The sequence below is a fragment of the Taeniopygia guttata genome, chromosome 9 (genome assembly GCF_048771995.1).
Source record: "Taeniopygia guttata chromosome 9, bTaeGut7.mat, whole genome shotgun sequence".
NCBI classification, from domain to species: Eukaryota; Metazoa; Chordata; class Aves; order Passeriformes; family Estrildidae; genus Taeniopygia; species Taeniopygia guttata.
Genome location: NC_133034.1, coordinates 21,330,389 through 21,351,763, shown reverse-complemented (window position 1 = coordinate 21,351,763; position 21,375 = coordinate 21,330,389). Strand labels below are relative to the sequence as shown.

The window sequence follows — 21,375 nt, the reverse complement described above, 5'->3', positions numbered from 1 at the left end:
ACAAGCAGTCTAATAAACCCCTCTGGCCACTCTTTCTCCTCTTAAGTAGCATCATGTGCCACTAGTGGGGTACTACAGCAAGTGAAAGGCAAACTTGATGTGTATAAAGCAGCAGAAATTACCCCAGTGAAATCACTTAATAGAATAACTGCTAGTCAGTGCTGCCAGCCTTGGCTGGGGTAGGAGAAGCTGCAGGTCTGCCCAGCACACATCTTTTAAGGCAAATGAAATAACCTTTGTGCCAGGTTATTTCTGGGGAGGTGAGGTTTATGGCATTTCCCCACCAGCTGCAGATGAGGGGCAGACTGTGACATTCTTTCTCAAATTGCTTTATAATACCCAAATGTCCCCTTGATCTAAATGGAACTGGCTGTTCTTTAGGAGGAGGGTGGGGGGCCAAGGGAAAATTCTCTGCTTTTTAAACCTCTAACTTCACATCATACCAACACTGGTATGATATAAAGCACATAATTAGCTCTAGGTTGTGTGGCTGCACAACTGAGGTGGCAGAATTGCCTTGAATATTAAGTGCTGCCATGGCTTAATAAGATCTTCTTTAGCCCTGAAATGTTTTTGTCAAAAAAAAAAAAAATCTGATCAGGACAAGAATTTGGATTGCACGTTTGCATCTTCAAATGAAAAAGAAGACAGAAAAGAACATTGGTTCTATTAAAAAACCCAAAGATATGTTTTTATCTTCTTAAAGTGTGTTTTAAAGCTTAAGTCTGTAGCTGAAGTTTGTCTTGTCAAAGTTTTTACTTTTGTTTGTGTGTGTCAGAAGTAAGATGGAGTCATATTTCTAGCTTAAAGAAAATTTTGGAATAGTTTTAAAGAAGCAGAATTGGCCAAGTCTGTCTGCACCATAGATATTCTATCCCCAGCAGCAGAGCAGCTCTGGCTCTGTGTCTGTGTAATTCCCTTTGTCTTTTGCTCTTTGGCTCTGCTTGAACCACGTGTTCCTGTTCCTCCAAATTCATTTACAGAGTGGGATAGTTTTCGAAAATACAAAAGATACCCTATTTCAAAGTTTCTTCTTGTCCTGCACATCTTTAGAGATGTACAACTGTGATAGAAGAACCTTACCTCTAAAAGCTCTGTGTCATACCCAAAGAGAGAATTGTGGACTCAATTATTCTTTTCAAATTGCAGTTTTACTGGGGCTTTTAGAAAGGCCAGGGGTTTATTTTGACTGTCTGTTTGCACTTGTAGCTTCCTGAAGTGCACTGAAGTGCAGTGCCCACAGCAGGAACAGCTATTTCACTTCCCAAAGATGCCACTTCTGTCAGCCCACACATCAATAACCCGGGCTTTTGGTCACCCAAAGCCAACAGCACAAGGCTTCAGGAGAGAACTGGAGAGAAGCAGCTGTGTTTCCTTGGGGATGTCTGACCCTTCTCCTGCCTCCCAGCCATGCAGACACTTTGTGAGCTCCCATTTTGGAAAAGCTCTGAGCACCTTTACCTCCCACCAACCCTGTGAGTTCAGGCACTCAGCGTTGTTTCAGCAGCTGCCCTCTGGAGCTCAAGGAGATAGAGCTTCCTCAAATATCCAGCTAATGTTTCTTCCTTGCTAGGGGTTGCTAAGTAGCAGTTTTTGTCAACCTCCTATCTAAGAATATAAATCCTGTGATTTGCTAAGACACTCCTGACGAGAAAATGGCTCCGATTCCCTGAGCACAGAAACTCCAACACGGTTATTGCTGGGGAAAAAGCATCAACATTAGCATTCACAATCTGGGGAGGAGGAGAGACTTCTTCCTCATATTTTCAGGAGAATAATTTAAGAATTGCATTAAAACAGTCTAGTCTACATGCAAATTTGATTTTTGACCTTTTGTGCTAATCAACAGCCATGCTGCTAAAAAGCTGTGTACATTATTGCAGAAAGTATGGAGCAGAATTAACTAATATACATTGAATATGGCTGTAGCAGATTTGAAGGTTATTTCACATACTTCCTTACATAGGGATCAGGATCTGAATCATCAGAAATGCTTCAAGGAGCAATTATTAACTCTTGATGGAGATCCTGGTGGAATGTGTAATATACTATGGGTATTAAACACAGTGGGTAGTTTTGGTGGTTATGTGGACAAGGGATATGATACATTAGGCCATAAAGATTTGAGAAAATTGCATGTTAAATCATTTAAAATAAACTGGATACTGTTAAATAATTAGGACTACTTTTAAAAAGTATCTAAACCCCATTTGATCTCCTGGTGCAGTTCAGGGGGTGTTTCTGGACATGGGAGGAGCATGTGCATCATGAAGTGCTCACCTAAAAGCACAACATCATTCCCACACAGAGGATTCTGCCACCACACATCACACGCCAAAAAGAGGATTTTCTACTCACATTTATTCTGATGCTTCTTATAAAATCCATTACAAAATTTCTCCCCAGTTCTGTCCCCAAATTGTTTTGTTTCTTCTTGCATGATAGGATTGAAAGGTGCCTTCTGATCTAGGAAATGAAATAAATATACAGTAGATTTTGTTTTTTATAGAGGATCTGTCAGGGTGAGGATAAACCCAAGGAGTGAGGAGGATGGGAGACTTCTCTGGCCAAAGAGAAAAGGGCTCTTGAGAAACTCCCCAAGCCTCCTCATCCAGCAAGGATTGTGCAGATGACCCTTGAGCTATCCCAGCCTGCAAGCAAATTGGTGCACCTGGAAAGTGCACCAGACCTTTCCAATATTTTTCCTAATGTATTTGTTTCTGAAACCCACAGTCAGTGAGCACTGCTGGGCAAGCAGGCAGAAATTCAACCATGTCTGGCCATGTGTAAATTCCACGAGGATCTGGAATAGCAAAATGAAGATAATTTCCAGTGTCACATCTCAGCTGTAAGAGAAGCTACTTCTAGGTTTGAGGGAAAAGAAAAAGGGGACTGAAATAGGTTCCAGAAATCTTGCCAGAACTAAAGAGACCAAACCAACCCACCCAGCTCTAGCAGACTTTTGAAAATCCAGACTTTGCAACCTTTTGCATCAACAGCTTAAGTTTTGCTGATGCATGAGATAAAACATGTTCTTCCCATCTATGCACTTTTCAGTGCTGATCATCCAAAGCATTAAGAACTCCACCCTTCAGAACACATCATCCGGATTTTTAGCTGCAAAAGGAGCTGTTTTGTTGTTCCCTGAATTGGTGAGATTTAATTTCCTACAGATTTGTGCTTTTGCCATCAGCACCACCGCCACAGTCCCAGGTTTCCTGCGTGTCCTGTCTGATCTGCCCAGCTGGCACGTGTCAGCCGTGTCCGGAGTGTGAGTGCTGCTGTCACCTCCTGTGTGTCACTGCATGGCTCTGCCCCGACCTCGGCAAGGACAGATGCTCAGAGCACTTGCACAAAGCACCTTTGTGTAGGTTGCTGGACCAGCTCTGTCCTCCCTTCCCTTCCCCTGCAGAAAATAAACCTAGATTGAATGTCAGTGTCACTTCTCACAAAGGAGTGCTCTGTTTGCAAGGAGCTCTGCTTTTAAGATGCCAGGCTGTGTGGTCACAGTGACAAATGGAGAACCCCACTCAGCGCTCTCCAGACTTACCCTGACATAAATCAAAGCAAGTGGACCTGATATTTCCCTTGCAGCATATTCTGCTGCTGATGGATTCCCAATTTCGTGACAAACTGCATTGTACACTTGGGTTTCGATGTGTATCTGCTCTTTTTCCTTGGCAATAGGAAAACTTTGAAACCAATTCAGACCTTACACTCTAGCAGAACTTGGACTAAAATTGGACAGATATTTGTTATAGGAAGGGTATTTAAAATAACATGTTCGTGAGATGCCTGGTATTTCACACCCACTGATAGAATAGGATTTAACTCCTATTTTTAATTTCACCTATGAGAGATTCAGACCTGCAGATTGAGTGCTCAGTGGTACTACACTGACAAAGAATTAAACTTGTGGCTTATGATTTTTTTGTTTATTTTTTTTTATTTTGTGGTTTTTTTTTTTTTTTGTGGGCACCATGAATTTAAAGATTTTAGATGTTTAGTAGATCTGAATAGATAAGTTGAGCAAACACTTCAGACTTGGTTGACTTTGCCTAAAACTGTTCTGAGTTACCTCACCATCAAGTGAAGGAAAAGGAGCCGTATCTGCTCTGCCTGAGAGGGTTCTCAGGACAGCACTGATATATATTTTTGTTTTCCTTGCCTTTGGTACCATTTAAATCTCAGAAATGCCAGTGATCCCAAAACCTGCACTCCAAAAAAAAAAAAAAAAAAATTGACATTCTTTTAACGGATAGATTTTTATTTTTAAAAATTCTCTTAACTGATAGATTTTTATTAAAAAAATATTTGAAAGCAGAACTGGCTCTAGTCTGTCTGCTTGAGAATTGACTAAACCTCTGTAAGACTGGGATCTTTTATCTCCAATTTTTTTTACCTTCTTCCTTTTTGTTATTGGAAAAGGATGAGTGAGAAAGTGACTAGTGACACTTTCAGAATCATTCAGTGATTTATGAACACAAACTGAGTTTCAGTGCAATGCTTGCACACTTCTGCTGCTTATGTGCTCCTGAAAGTCTCACCCTTGCTGTAAATTGAGGGAGCTTTATTTTATGCTCCTTTTAATGCCAGTACTTTTGTCCCAGGAAATTCTCCACAGTCCCATCAGCAAGTAAATGGAAGACATGGATTTTACAACTTTCATGACAGGTAAGTCCTCATTTTTTCTCTTTGAACAAGCCCAAAGCTCCTGCCAGAAATCCAATACATGGGTGGCCTGCAACTTGCAAAACATGCTGTAGATCTGCGCTGGTTTTCTAAAGCTAAACAAGAATGACCAAAACAAGTTTGCTTATGTTACATACTTGCACAGTTTTATGGTGAACACTAGGTTTCCTAATTACTATTTGTCTTTTAGAAGGAGATTTTATTTTATTCTTTTCTCCAAAGATGCAGCCTTTTAGAAGCTCCCAAAATGAGACAGGGCAGGGTAAGGGCCATCTGACCTGGGGTTTGTAGGAACTGGGCAGCCCCTCAACCTTTAGGATGATTGTGTTGGAGGTGGCAGTGAGAGCTCAGCTACACTCACTTTGTCTGGCAAAAGTAGAGGCTTTCCACAATCTGACGTGTAAAATGTACTTTTCCCTTCCTGTTTCTCAATCACCAGCTGAGAGCCAAGCATTATCAGGAACAGCTATGTTCCAGTGTCAGCAGGTTAATGATAAGAAGAAATATCTTTTATCCCCCTGCCAAAATGTCACGCTCGTTCCTCTTGAAACAAGGCCACGGTCACCAGAATTTGGGCATCTGTTTACCCCAGGAGAGGCTATTGGAATTCACTGTGCCAGGAGGTGACAACAGACTCTGATAAACCCTTGCTCCCTCTGGATCTTGCTTGTCTTCAACAGGCTAAAGGAAACCTGTCTCTCTGTTCCCATCCCTGCAGCTGAGGTGCTCTCGAAGGGGGTGGTCAGTCCAGCAGTGCTCACAGAAGAGAAGGGTGCATCCCTGCTGCAGGGATGACCATCAGTGCTCACGGGAATCCATGGAGCTGGGAATGAGCTTGGGTCTCCCTGTCACCACAGCACACTGCAAACTTACCTTTGAACAAAAGAATGGTTGCAATAATGAAATTCAATAACAAAAATGTGGCACTTCATGGGTAAAAATCATATTTATGGGGACTTGTAGTGTGAAGTCTGTACTTTGCCTCAGAATTCATTTGATTACCTAAATCATGGACAATCACAGAGCAAATCTCAGATGACAGTTTTCCCCCCAGAAGTGTAGAAATGTCGAAGCTCAAGCCTCAGACTCTCTCAGCCTCCTTTTAAGACACAATCACACACAAAGAGTACATATTGCTCAAGACATCAGCTGTTACCTGTGAATATGTGCTGCATGTAATCAGGGTGCTCTGTAGCAAAGTTTTTATTTGCCTCCTTTATTTTGTCAGCTTTGTTTGTCTCCTTTCAAAAATGGTGTGTACATAACCAAAAAAGATACTTCTCTCTTGAAGGTTTCTTGAGCTGCAACCTAAAAAAGGCAAAGAAATTATACATTTCTTGTTGGGTAATGGCTAGTTAAATAAAAACACCAAAAAATCCCTACATTCTCTGATGATATTTTCCCTTTAATAATTGCACAGTCATGCAAAGATAACATATTTTGGTCCTGAATATTAATTAGAGAGGAATTTAAATTAGTTCCAGAAAACACTGCCTATCTATACTCAGAAAATCAATTTAATGGGGAAAGAACATTTGTAAACAGTTTTCAGTGCAGCAAGCCTCTGTCTTCAATAAGGAGAAAAGTATTAGCTAAATTATCTCCTAGATGAAAAGAAAGAGTGATTCCGTGCTGTTTGAAGGTCACAGCTTTCATCTGAGGGTTTTATTCAGTCCTTGGGAGCTGGTTAAAAAACACTAGGTATTCATATTACCCCTTGGGTTGGCATGAATCAGACACTGTGCCTATACGGAATATTAGTCTTAAAATATTGCATTTAAGCACCGTTTGCATTAAGAGTAAAAATTCACTCCTGTGCAGAGGGCAACACAAAGCTTATGAACCTTTTCATCCCTTAGAAATGACTCAAATGATGCATTGTGCTGATCTGGTGCAGAGAGGTGGATTTCACACTCGGTGGACCCCAATGGTGCTGGAGCTGCCAGGAGGAGCTGCCAGCCTGGAACAACCTTGCTTGGCATTTTTATCCACCAGGGCAAGGGGGGCTGAGCTGCAGCTCCTCCTGGGCTGGGGTTTGGGTCAGACCACATTCAGCTCTGCCTTGGCTGCATCTCCTGCTGTTTTATGTTGGAATTGGGGGTGTATATTCTATTCCTGTTTGTTATCTTCTGTTCACTGGGCACTTTTCTTTATCTCTCCCACAGCCAATCCTCCCTCCAGGAGATCTCTTCTGTTCATGGCCAGTGAGTGTCCCTGCATGGCTGAAAAAATTCCATCATCCCATGGGGAGATGCTGCACCCAGGGGAGGAGCCAAGTATTCCTACCTGGATACAATCTGACCTGGGAACAGCATAGCAGCCTTTGCCCACTGCATTCCCAGAGGAGCAGCTTTCTTCCCACTGCATTCCCAGAGGAGCAGCTTTCTTCCCACTGCATTCCCAGAGGAGCAGCTTTCTTCCCCACTGCATTCCCAGAGGAGCAGCTTTCTTCCCCCCTGCATTCCCAGAGGAGCAGCTTTCTTCCCACTGCATTCCCAGAGGAGCAGCTTTCTTCCCACTGCATTCCCAGAGGAGCCCAGGCCCATCTCCCCCAGCCCTGGGGCTCTAGAGGAAAACTCCCCCCTTGTGCAGGATCCTGCTCCAGCAGAAGCACAGCTGGCACTGCAGGAGGGCTGAGCCACCCTGGGATGGGACTGCTGCCACCACCCTGACCCACAGGCTGCCAGCTCCTATTCTGACTCTGGCAATGGTTTCTTTTCTTGTCTGTACTGTTGCATTTGTATTTTTAATTTTCCTAGTAAAGAACTGTTATTCCTATTCCCATATCTCAGCACTTACACGGAGTTAACAGGGATGGTCAGAAAGGGATGAGAGGAAATGATATCTGCATTTCAGCAGGGTGTCTGAACCTCTCAGGTCCCCTGAGGTGGTTCACAGAGGGTGTCACTGTGGGACCAGCTCTGTGTGTTATTGACAAGCCCTCATTTTTGTCCTCCAGTCTATCCCCAACCTGGGTAAAATCATCCAGGGCACAGTGTGGCTCCGTGAGTCATTCCTTCAGCTGATGACTGCTCCCACCACCCCAGGATGGGAGGCTGAGAGTGCCAATTAGTTAAGCATCCATGTCCTTCTCTCTAATGGCTTTAGACAACAGGACTTCTGATAAGGTTTTATGCCAGTTTATTTCCATCCTGTTGATTGATATGAGGCATGCAGAAGTACTGTTACAGTTATTTTGAGTAGGTTTTAGGATAGGCTGCCACACGTGCACCCTGAGTGCTCTTACACTGATTACTCTGACTAGATCTCGAGGGTATCACTGGGGGTTTGTTTATATTTTGGATTTCTATATTTAGCCAGCACATTATCCTGCATGTATTGGAATGGAAGCAGTCTGGAGTGGCCAGTTTAGCCCTGGAGAATTAACAAGCCTCGAATGTGTGAAATAGTATCATGGCCACCTGGGGCAATAATAACATTCCACTCAGGTGAGGAGAAGATCCAGCTTTCCATGGGCAGAACCATGTTATCCATGGTTAATGCCATAGATCTGGAGGTATCAGACCAGAAAATAACAAGTTTTTCCTCTTGCCAAGAGCCTGGGGGACACACGAGGGCAGCTGTGCCCATTCCTTCCTGTGGTGAGCTTACCAGTCTGCACTGATTTACAGGAAAGTGATTTTAGGTTTTCTTATTTTTCTGGGCTTTAAAGGATCATGTTCAGGGCATTTAGAGGATCATGTAGCAAACAATGCTACCAATCTAACTTTCTAAGATACATTAAAAAAAACCCCAAACTTTTCCAAGTTTTTCTGAATTTCAGGTGTAAATATAGATATGGAATTAGGTCAGCCTAATTTTGTGTGAGATGTTGGATATTCTGCTTATTTTCTGTAGGTTGGCAGCCCTTTCCTAATCCGGATTGATGTGAGCATGTGAGTGTGGGTTTGGGTGTATCCACACATTTCAGGTTTAAAATAGGTGGAGTGAGGGAGCGAGATGAAAAAGCAAGTGGCTGGGCCAGGCAAGCTCTGCAGTCTGCAAAGTTCTCTTTTGGGTTTATCATCCTCAAGAACACTTCAAAGTCACTCTTTGGGATCTCTGCATTGCCTCGTACCTGTGGCTACTCTGCACAGCAAATAGTGAGTAACTCTGAGGTGAAATATTGTGAATAATGAATAATGGTGAAATGTCAGCCAACGAGGAAAAGAACAGATTAATCATTTCTGGTCAATACTGTTACTGAAGGTATTCTTATTATTACCCAAGAGCATTTTCTCCCCAGGCTACTGACTCTGGACATAGGCACTATTTGTTTTATTATCTTCTTGGATTTTTATGGGGTAAAGGCTTTAAAGATATAAAACTTCAGCCCATAAAAACTTTGGAGGAGAAAACTTTATATGAGGAAATCCCAGAGGATTTTTCTGCTCACGCCTTTATGTACTGAAATCTGTCACTGTGGATGAATATCTGGCAGCATGTCCAGGAAGCAGAGATGCCTCCAGAACATTTGTTGTGCTCTGCACATGTCACTCAAGATACAGACACATCGAGGAGAGGATTGGAAGGGTTCAGTGGACTTCCAGGAATTCCTTGCAGAGAGAGTTGTGTAGCTGGTTTTTCCCTGTTTGCACGTGTTTGGATGTCCTTGCATCAGGACAGGCTTTTCTACAGTCTCCTGTCAGGTGCAAGAAGGAGGATGTTGCTTTTCTGGCCTCAGAGTGGAAGGAGTGTGAGGCTCTCGTGAGTGTGGGGGCAGCTGCTAAGCTGACAAAATGATAAAGAAAGATGATTTTCTGATTTTTTTTTTGCATATCTTGCAACTGAGCTCTGCAGTGAGTTTCATCACGTGGAGCTACACTCCAGCCCTTAATTCCAGAAGGGTTAGAAAACATGAAGTTCTTGAGGTGATCTTAAAATATAAGGAAGAGCTCCTCTAGAAGGTACAATAATGAATGTAAGGGCTATGACTGCCACGATGCCACTGAATGTGGTTTACTTCAGCAGTGGAGAGAATCTATTTCTCCAGCAAAGATGCAAAAACTTGCTTTAAAAGAGTCTGCAGAGTAACCTGGTGATATGGAAGATGTCTTTTTGTAGTTATGGGACTGACTCATGCTCTGCTGTGTCAGGAGGTTTATATCCCTGTTTTGGAAGTGTGGGGAATCAGAGAAATTCTGCAGAGAAACCATATGGAGACAAAGTGTCTCAAGGGGTATTTATATTGTCAGCACTTCTATTAAAATAGCAATTAATTCCTTCACGAAGCACAAGCTTGAGGGATGCCTCAGTTACGGGTTTGAGGCATGTACGTTGCTTGTGAAAAATAAAAAGCCAGAAGACATTCTTAAACAACAAACTTTGTTTTATTTGAAGTTTTAAACCAATACTTGACCCAGAACTGTCAAAACTGAGATTTTTGGCTATACAATAGTCAAGGTTTTCTTCCTTGTGAGGATTGTGAGGTACTGACACAGTTGCCCAGAGAAGCTGTGGCTGCCCCATCCCTGGGAGTGTCCAAGGCCAGGTTGGACAGGGCTTGGAGCCACCTGGGACAGTGGAAAGTATCCCTACCCATGGCAGGGGTGGAACAAAATTGGATTTAAGGTCCTTTCCAACCCAAAGCAGTCTATAATTCTGCAATTCAACACTGCCTAAAATTCTGTTAAGAACTCATAAAATGAATAGGTAGATGTACAAGAAAGGAACCTTCCCTTTGCCAGCTTCTGATGGCAAATGATGTAACTGCTTCAATATTTTTATGAAGCTGTTGCCATTTTGCATTAGAGCAGACATAGAAGAAAAATGGCACTGTAGTGAAAAAGTCTTCGTAACAGTGAGAGTAGCTTTCCCTGCCACAGTTCCTAACCTTAATCCTCTTTAACTACAGAAAGGTTTAATTTGGAAAATCCAATTATCTTGACATCTAGAATTAGCCAAAAATTTAGATATCTTTCTAGTGCCTTATCTTGCAGCTGCAGTGCACACTCAGTCCCTGTCTCATTTACAGTACAGCAGGAACTGATGCTTTTATTGATGATTTTTATTAATGCAATGGTATCAGACAGGGTAAAGCCATTAGCCTCTTCTATGAACTGCTTCCACTCCTATGCTGGTAGTTAGAATTATGGGTGCACTGCAGTGCAACCTATGTGCTTTTCTCTATATCTTTCCAACCATAAAAAAGTCTCTGGCAGTTCTGCCACTAAGTCTGTGGCTGTTGTGATACGAATATCTTCTCACCAGCATGATCCTCTTACATAATTTTTATTTTATTTTTTTTTTTTTCTGTGGGGAAAAAATAAGCAGACAGAATGCCAAAGCACATCCCTTTCTCAATATGTTTATGGTATGAATAAATCACGTATTGCACAATAGTTGAGAACTTTCTGCTTATCTGCCTTGTAATGCCTCCCCATTAATGTAGGTCACATCAAATATCAGCTTATTTGGGGTCTTAAGTTATTAAGGAATTTAAGTCTCTGCGAGTTAGTTTGGATGCAGCGTGTTTTGAAAGGGGATTTGCGGAGCGCTGCGGCAGCAGAGTCTTCCCAAAGGCAGAGGTGCTGCAGATGGGTTACCTAAGGCTTCAAGGCCTGCTTGATACTCTAATAAAGGCTCTCTTTATGTTTGGGAAGAAAGGAAATCCATGCTTTATATCCTTTCAAAGAGATCATGAGTCATAAAGAAAAATCCTGGAATGCGCAGCGTATGGAAAGGCTGGAGGCTGCTCTGGAAAATCCTTGCCTGTGGTGTCTGTGAGCAGGCCAATTGTCCTCTACATGAAACCAGTGTCCAAAACCAGAGGTTTTAACCAGTTTTGTTAACAATGTCCCCCTTTAAAAGATATTTTTGTAGTAAGGAATACCCCAGTTTCAGTGAGGCAATTCCCTGTGGATGCTTCTGGGAGAAGCCTTGTGCCATCCCAAGTCCTCAGCAGGTGTTGGGACAGCTCTGCAGGGCTCCTGCTAGGGCAGGAACAGGTCACAGCTTAAACAGCATGTTGTTTTTGTGGAAAACCCCCCAAAAACACAAACTGTGCTGTGCTGAACAGCTTTGGCAGCCTGTGCTCAGATATCTGAACTCAGGCAGGCAGAGCCAAAGGTTGGGCATCACTGAGTGATTCAGGGAGATGTAGTCAGAATCCCCTGGCCAACATCTGGATGCTGCATCCATCAGGAGGTTCAGGCAAGTGCTTGAGTGACAGGGAGTGAGCCTGGCACAGGAATACTCCCGGGAGAAAGATGGGATATTTGCTGTTAGGTGTTTTCAGGGCTTTTAGCCTGAGGAGGAGCAAAAAAGAAAGAAAAGAAGAAAAGGAAGCTGGAATACAGAAACTAACTGAAGGAGATGTCAGTGCTTCCCAGCACAGAGCTCAATGTCTTTTGGGAACTTAAATGTGAAGAGATGAATCAGACAGCCTGAGATGGTGACTGATGTGGTTAGCCTGTCAAATGGACAGCACTGCTCAGAGGGTCAGTGGAAAATCATGCCTGAATCATTGCAATAGCAAACTACTTCATGTGCCTGAATGGCTGTTAATTTACTAGAAGCTGAATTGACTGTATATAGAGATGTTTCTGCAAAGTGACTCTGTCTATTTTTGCATGGTGTACTCTGTAGTTCTTCCAGAGCAGGTGTGCAGGCAGAGCCACATCACCAGTAATGATCCCAGGAGCAGCACACATTCCTGCCTGCAGCTTCATTTCCCAAAGAAAGGAGCAGGTATACAAAGAAAGGGAAGAGGAAAATGGATGTGCAACTTCTTAAGGACCTTTGCAATTCAAGGGGACATTGAGGGACTGAGAACAGCACAAAATGGGTGGGGTTTTGCACTGGTTTTTCAGCTTTTCTTTGTAAATCTTAAAGCTCTGGTTTGCAACCAGTAAAATCCAGAATTAATGGAAAATTCTGCTTTTGAAAAGGTGCATTACTTTTGAGCTGTCATGTGGGTTTCTTAAATGGTCTAGAGTTTTGCTGACCAGGTTGTTCCCATTGAGCATCCTTAAGATATGATTTATAGATCTCTGTTAACAGTTATAACCCTAATTGGGTTGATAATTTGTTTAATATTGGGATTTCAACAGCTAGCAACTACAGCAAGGTGTGTGTTGCCTATTTCATTCAGCTAGTGTTACATAAATCCATCTCTCCTCGAATCAGAGACAATTAATCCATCTGCTTTAATAGTTGTGACATTTAAACTAATACCTTCTCTTAGCATTATGATTCAAGCAGTATTTATTCTATCATGAATGATTTAGTACCAGAAAAATAGAAGTAGGGAGAAAATATGTGGAAGTAGATATTATTAAAGAAGGAAGGATGCAAGAAAACTGTTAAATTCCTTGGCTTTGTACATGCAGAATTGTTTCTGAAATGGAAATATCAGCAGTAACAACAGCAACAAAAAGCTCCCAAATCAGTATCAATATGACAGAAGCTCTGTTATGTTATTTTATTTGCCTTCTTAATCCAGTTTTCAATTACTCCATATTTTTACTACTGTACCTGAGAGCAGAATTATGCTGATTTTCTGCAGCTGAGAGTTATGTCTTACAAAGACTGTATTCCAAAGGCAGACTAGTCTGAATCCCTGACACGGCACATGTGGGAAGGGGCCCATTCTGTCCTGACAAAATGTTATAAATTTTAATTTTAACAATTTGTTTTAGTCATGATGCAACGGCACATAAGAAATCCACAAACTGATCAGAAGCTGCACTGAGATCATCTGGACACCAGTGAGATATCTTAAGAACAAACTGACCTTCCTGCTTAAGGGACAAAATCTTTTTGTTCTAATGACCAGGATAAGGAATATTATTATGCCCAAATTTTCCACGAGGAAATTAAAAGCTCAGTGCTTCATGGCAATGTGACCATGGATACAGAAGAGGGAGGATTACCTGTTGGTGTTTATGAGGAGCTGTAAGGGAAATGTTACCTCTTTTCTGGCATGAGAAGATTTAAAATGAATTCTTAAAGCAGCAACAAGCTGCACAAAACTCTAAGATAATACAGACTCAGACACACCAGATGCCAACATCTGCCAGCGCACCCAAGAGCCATTGACCTTACACAGATTTTCCCCCTGATTTGATTAAAGAAGGGACTTTCCTGCAGTGAAGTGTGGCACAGCATGAGCTGCTAAAATAGCTTCAAGAATTAATGAGAAATAGGTTTTCTCAGTGATATGATGGCCAGGCTGCCCAGAGAGGCTGCCTGTCAGCTCCTATCACTCATTCCATTTGGAGGGTTGCAAACCATCCCTGCTGCTGCCAGCTTGGAACCTCCTGCTCCATAGCAGGGCACGGGTCAAGTGTGAGCACACAGCACTGCTGACAGGCCTGGGCACCAGCTGGGGCTGCACAGGAGGCTTTGGCCACCAAGAGCTTTCCCCTCTTGACTTCCTTGCCTTGGATTTTCAGCCTGGAAGGTGTGAGATGAGGCTGAGCTCTACAGGAGCTGACAGCACTGGAGGTGCTCGGCCGCCTGGCAGGGCTGGGGTTTGTTTGCTTTTTTGGGTGAGGTGTGTGCTGCCCCGTGCCTGCAGCAGCCCAGGATTTTGGGTGGAAGCACCTGGTGCTCACAGCAGGGACCAGAGTGCCAAGCAAAGGTCTGAAGGTACCCAGAGCTCCACGCACTGCTGGAAGCTTTCTCTGTGGCGCTGAGTTTAGCTGACAGAAATATTCTCAGAAACACAAGCTGCATTTTCGGTGTGCTAAGAGCATCTCTGTGGTGGCTGCAGTCTTGCCCAGAACACTGGGGTTGAACAGGAATTAAAGCTAAAAGCCCAGTTTACTCCAATGCAAATTAAAGGCCTCCATTTGAGCTGCAGCAAATACTTCTTGGCTACATCCTGGAATTAAATTTTTTTAGTACAGATGGCTATGGAAGCGTGCAGATATGAACATACAAGCTTTGAAATGCTTTCCTGGGGTTCTGTTGGTTTCTGCAACATATGCCTGGCTGGTGCAATGGCATTTAGTCTAAGACTTTGGCTAGGTGGGATTGACTTTGGATCTAAGTGCACAGTGGATGCTAGAGCTCAGCTTTTAGCATAAAATAGGCCACATGGTTTTCACAATGGAATAATGAAAATAATTAGATTTATAATGTGCAAATGAGTTAAGACTGGGATATTTATAAATGAGTTAATAATTTATACTAAAATGGGAGTGCCAGATGTCAGCCAGGCTGTGACTTTCAAGGTTGCAACCCTGTTTGACAACACTGGGCTTTTTTGACATTGTCAGAATATATGGGTGTGGTACATTTTCATTCACAGAATGAGACATCCAGCTTATATTGCACAGTTTTTAGCCAGTGGAATTGTTTGCCAAGGTGTGAGTAAAACTGGACAGTTTGGAGAGGGATTCTTTCTGTGGGATGAAATATCACAAGCCTACTGTTTATTTTGTTATCACTACCTGAGAAATTGCATTGCAGACAAGAAATGCTGGGGAGCTTACATGACTATAGTAATAAGTAAGTTTAAACTTTGTCTTGCTGCCACCACTCTGAAGATATTTACTATAATACATTTAATTTTTCCATTATTATTTATTGCAGTGAACTCTATTTAATTTAAATCTAACAGCCAATACACAAATCATCCAGTGCATATCTTTAGTGAGTTATGAAAAGAAACCCATTCATTTGATGGTATGCCAACTTGGAATGTATATTTTTCAATCCACAGAATAAAATATTTGAACAGACAAAAAGGCCCAACTTACTGAATAATATTATCCATTGCAAATTACTTTTTCACCACTCATTGGTATTATACCTTTATCTCAGAGTAGAATGGAAGTTGGGTATTAATATTCAAACTCAACGCAGGGCATTAGGTATTATGTATCACTGTACAGAAGATCCAGAAATAGATGATTTACTTTAAAGGGGACAATCAAAGAAAGCTAATCAAAAAGCTAATCAGAAAGAATATTTAAAGTTGCCTTGATCATGATCCATAGGTGCATATACAGGGAGAAGTTAAAATGTGCTAAAGGATCTTTAAGCTTTCAGAAATTAATGCATAATATAAATTGATGGAAGTTTGGATTGAATGAGTAAGGTCCCAGTTTGTAAACTGGGGCAAAACAGGGGGGAAAAAACCCGTAACAAATGATCTACTAGATGGTCAGTGTAAATATTCTGTTCCTAAACTGTTTAAATGGGCATTGTGTAACTTTCTCAAAACCAGTCTCTGCTTTTCTTTTGTGGCACAAGTGCAGGAAGGCAGGGGTGCAATTCTGTGATGTTTTTATGCAGAAAGTCAGGTAATTCATTAGTATGAGTCCATGTGGCCTTAAAAACCTAGCAGAACAAACCTTGCAATGTGCCTAAGAGGAGCTACGCAGTCACATGGAACAGGTTAGTGCCAAAGAAGAAGAAATATATAAAAGTTGATAATGAAGGGAGCAATTTGAATGTTTTAAGAATGGTTTAAAGAAAGAGGACTCTTGGCAGTTGATGTCAGGGATAGGAAAAGTTCAAAGGAAAGGATAAACCCTGTATCAGGAGAAGAAAACCAGAGGAGATACAAGATAAAGACTGCTCTGAGCACGAGAAATAGATCAGGAGAGAAAACACAGTGATTTAGAAGCAGGATAAATATTAAAGAGCTTTGCAGATGAGAATTAAGGGCTTGAATTTTTTGCAGTAAAGATGTCAGCTGAAGGATTCAAATGGCCTGTACAATATTTTGAAGCCATGACAGAAGCAGAAGAATTTTCCATCAGTTAAAAGAATCATGATATGAAGAAACAAAAGTAGTCAATGCCATGCCAGAAGGTTTTATACCTGACCTACTGATCAAAGTAAAGAGGGATGTATTTAATCTACAAATCTTTCTTCAAAAAGGAAAAAACAAACCATCCTGTCCCCCATCTATTCCCTTTTCCTTGGAAAATGTTACTCATGGTTGTGAGCCAGTGCTGGGGCAGAGGAGTAGTTAGCACGAAGCTTGTGCATCAATAGCTGTTGCTTTGGTTACAAAGGCACATGAGCATGTATAGTTGTGACAAGTTATTTTCAGCTTTTACACCATGAAATAGAGAGAATATTAATAAAAAAAGAGATTATGCTACCTCTGCTCAGCCTCTCCGTGGTGCAAATCCCAGCGCAGTGTCACATGCTGCATCATCCTGATAATTGTTGCTGTGCGCTCTGATGACATTGAAGCCAGCCCTGGTGCTGAGTGCACAGAACTCAGTGCACTGGGAGGGGAAAGGTTGCTGGGGTGCTGGGGATGTCTCTTCAGGAGCTGTTTCTTGAGTGGGAGCAGCTCTGGGCACCCAGCTGCCTCTCCTGCGTGTGTCAGCACCTCGGTGCCGCTGAATCCCGCCCGTGGCCCACGCTCAGGCACATGCACAAAAGGAACAAAATCTCAGAGCAATCTCTGTCTCCTGGTGAAAACTGAGTGCAGCAAGGGATCAAACAAATGGTTTGATCTCTGCTGATGTTTTAAAGCTTCTGCAGTCGGAGATGACAGCGACTTGGGAGAAAGGCAAGGAGTGGGAATGGGGACAAACACCAAGGTGGTGCCTCTTGGTGCCACAGGGGTCTGGCCAGGCCCACACAGGAGCTTTCTGTCAGGAAGAGAAATGAGCTGTGAGCTCTGGAGTAAGGTATTGATGAGCCAGAGTCCTACCACTGCCAGCATCCTTGGGCCCTTGCTATTTAGCAGATGAGGGTGATGGCTGGAAGCAGTTCAGTTCCCCCTTCACTTCTGGCTCATTCCCACCTTTGCCCAAACACAGCTCCTGGTTTAGACTCTGCATGTAGGCACTGGCATGAATCTTGTCCTTCACACCACTTTTCCAGCCCTGTGGCATTGCAGGATGCCCTGAACCCCTGGGGGAGAGGACAGCTATGACAGCTTCTCCTTTAAAGGGTTGCTCTTTGAAGCTTTATATCCATGGCATCAAGAAGGGAAGTCAATGGATGCCAGTGCAAAGAGGCAAAAAAAGATATTCCATTTGAAGGAATGACCTCTTCATAAAATGTGTTTGTGAACTCAAGATTTTAAATGAGTCTGACCCAGTGGGGAAAAAAAATCAAACTGTTCTCTACAGAAGAAATTCGCTGCTGGAAAGTACATATGAAAGTTCACAGGCACTGCAAACACTAGCCCAGTGGGTAATTTCTGAATGAGATGCACTTTGCACTCACAGCAGTACTGAAATTTAGCAGCTCCTGGGACTCAGATTTATTCCATTTTTACCAATAAGAATGCAACTAATAATAGTTTTAAAAAGGAAGAATTTGCCATGTGAGGGAATATTTTAAAAATCACGTTCTGATCTTTATTACTCTGGCTTATGTCAGACATATTTTGCACCACTTCACATGAAGCACAGATGTAACAGGTGTTCTCACAGAATAAGCCAAAATAAATGGGATCAGAATCAAACCCTGACATTCTGTTGCATGGGACATATGCTGTTCCTAGAATCCTTAAATTCTTTGTATGGAAAAAGACAGCCTGAGGGCCAGGTCCATTTTGGGAGGCAGGAGGGTTTTCCACTTCCTGAGGCCCAAATGCTGCACTCCCTCTGGGGATGGAGGCTGGGTCTTCACTGGCAGTGGCAAACTCCTGTAGAAATGAGCCTTTCCAAATAAAGGATATTACCACAAAATTTGCTCCTCAGGAGGAAGTAGACATTCAAGTAGAAGGAAGTACCCTTCAACTTGAATTTGTGCTGATGGGGCTGAACAGCCATCTTAAATAAGTATCACTCAAGACACGAGTCGCATTAAAGTCAATGGCCTACTCCTTACATCAGTAGTTTTGGTAGAGTGGGGTCTTGCCTACTCATCCTTCACAGAGCACTGCAGGTTCCTCTGAGACCATTTGTTACAGCCATTTTTTTGCTCCCCTTCCAGTTGAGGAGTTTGGAAAGGTGTCAGAGGATTAGTACCATGCAAATTGCAAGAGGAAAGTGTCACTGAGGTAGGAAGACTTCACAAAAAAATGGCTTAGGGGGCTATACAGTATCTGGAATTAAATTTTATGGCACTCCATAAAATTGAAGTATGAGTCAAGGGTTAACAACCTTGAATTTTGCCCTTAAAATTAGTCCAAGAAAATCTACTTCGTTATAAATACGGTGGCACTGTATCGTGTCCTGTTGATTGATATGCCCAAGAGCTACCTTTGTCGGCAGTCTTTTAAGCAGCAATCCTTCATTTTGAACTTAATAGTGAGATAAGCACCTCCTTCCTCGTTGGGCTATCAATTTTTAGCTGCCAATACAGATGGATGGGGTCGCTTGTTGCACACACGGTGCCTCCCGTCATGATGAATGTTTAGTCAGCAATCATGGCCCTCCTCGTGACAAAAGCAGAATAAATGAGTGTACAGAGAGGGAAGGATGCATATAGCAATATTTAATAGAGGTGATATTGGAAGAGTGCAACATGAGTTTTTTTACCAAAGGATTACACATAACTCTCAGTCTTTGTCCAGCCTTGAGACAAAGATTGGTAAATTTTTTAAACTATCTGCCAAAAAGTGACATTTTATTTTAATAAGTTTTCGATATTTTGCTCTCAGCAAATATTTAATGGATACTATACAGTATTCTAGCCTGGCTTTCCTTGCTTTCCTTTAAAGAATTTGGGGATGAAATATCTTATATTTAAATACATTCCTTCTAGGACAGCATCAACATGTACAATACTCTCTATCTTGGCAGCATTGGAATATCACTTGTCTGTGGCAAACTCAGACATAGTTCACCTTTGATTAAACTATAGCTTAAAACCCACCCCAAACTAAAAGTAATAACCTAATTGAGTGTGTTTTAGTACTTCCACTGTCTCTGACAATCATTGCATTGCTCTTTCTAGGCTGAGGGATATTAAAAAAGTATTGTGCAAAGTATATTAATGCAAAGTCTTAACAGACTTTAGAAAATCAGTTTGCTTTTATGGCTGCCTCTCTGTGCTGCTCTCTGTTTCCTCTTCTCCTTCCTTTTCTCTAGAGATTCCAAATCCAATTAAATGTGACTACATGTAATTCCAAATTGTCGCTTTAGTCAATTAAACATATAATAATCTTGTGTACCTAATTACTAGCTCCAAAAGTTTATTTGTTGATGTAGTACTATCAGTGTGTACTTCTGCATGTTCCCCTTATCATTACCTATATATTAATTGTGGTTTGACATTACTGTAAATTGAATTTGAAATTTCCCCCTAGTTAAAAGTCTCTCACAAACAGTAATCCCAATCCGGTTGTAATACCCTTTCAGAATGTACTTTCCAAGGCTGTATTATGTTCTTAATGAGATATAACCAAAAATACATGGATTTAACAATAAACATTTCAAAACAGGCCCAGTATCAGGGGGTAACATATTGTTACAAACAGGAACTAAATCTTCCCTTAGATGTTCTCATACAGCTCCCATTAATTTCACTGGGAGAAAAGCAATTCAGTAGAATCCATGGATTTCTGCATAAGGACTGGATTTAGCCATAAGCTTTATCCAATGCTCATTCAAATCATTGGCAAGGATCCTCCTGACTGTGCTAGAACAAAGAGCAGTTTCTAATTGAACGTCGTCAGCCCAGCCGGCACAGGGTGAACAAAGGATAAAATCCTCATTGCCTTGAACATAATTGGCAAACTGCTCATGGGCTCCAAGTGGTTTAATCTCAGGAATGACATATGGACCCTGTGGATGAAGCAGAGGAGGTGAGCAAAGCACCCAGCTTTGCCTGCTTGAGCTGGTGATGGTTTTGAGGAAAGACCTTCAGTGTGTCCTGAGCTGCAAACAAGAAATAACCCTGTAGCACAATATGAGGGAAGACTGAATGGATGTGTCCTGTTATTCCGTGCCTTTGATCCACTGAAAAGCTTCCAGCTCCCATGGCAGTGGCAGTGGCTGGTCCACAGCTGTGTACATGAGTGCTGGTTTCTCCTGCAGCCACCTCCACAGGAATAAGAGACTTCCAATCTGAATATAAGCCAGTCTGAAGCACTGAAACCTTGTGTTTTTTTTGCAGTCAGAGGCCATTTGCAAGTGGTCATTTACAATCTGGGATTCCATAATTATATTTCCCCATTGACTGCTGGCATTCCAAAGGTTAAAACTATCAGGTCCTTAACCCTGAGCCAAGGTTTGCTTCTCCCAGCCTGGCACTGCTTCCAGAGGTGCACAGAGCTCTGGACAAACCTGGCATCAATCCTTGGACAAGTTGTTTCAGCTTTTGCTGTTTCTCAGCATCAGCTGTGAAATGCAGACAGTCATATTTGACTGATTTACTGATTTGGTGTGTGAGTCCCCCCGGCTCAATTGTTTGCTAATCCTTCACAGCCTGCACAGCACAATGTCACTCTGATCATGGCAGAAGTCTCCAGGCATTGCTGCACTCCAGACAAATGCCTTTTCTCTTTATTCTTCCTTCTTAATTTGTCCTTATTTAAATAGCCAGAAGCACACTCACATTTCTGGCGTTCGTGTTTGGTTTTTCAACATCTGCTGTCATCCCTGCAGGTTCCCCCTGTACTGCCCTGCAGGGTTGAGGCACACACACAAAACCCCTCTGAGCCTCCTGGTGCCTCCATCCCGGTTTTCCTTCTCAGTTCCTTGGTCACAGGGAACACACACAGGTCAGGACCAATGCTTGCTACTGTGACCTCAGGGCTTATAAAGGAAAATTCCACTACTTAGAAAATTCCACTTTCAAGAGAAACACAAG

At 42.2% G+C, this 21,375-nt stretch overlaps 1 long non-coding RNA gene across 1 annotated transcript; it reads right to left on the bottom strand.

The window, feature by feature from the left end:
• Positions 1-1,161: 1,161 nt before the first annotated feature.
• Positions 1,162-17,083, bottom strand: LOC140684697 (uncharacterized). The gene is made up of 3 exons (XR_012057362.1): positions 16,755-17,083; positions 5,849-6,000; positions 1,162-2,466 (listed from the first exon to the last, which is right to left on the bottom strand). It is a non-coding gene; the product is annotated as an uncharacterized lncRNA (long non-coding RNA).
• Between the last annotated feature and the right edge of the window lie 4,292 nt (positions 17,084-21,375).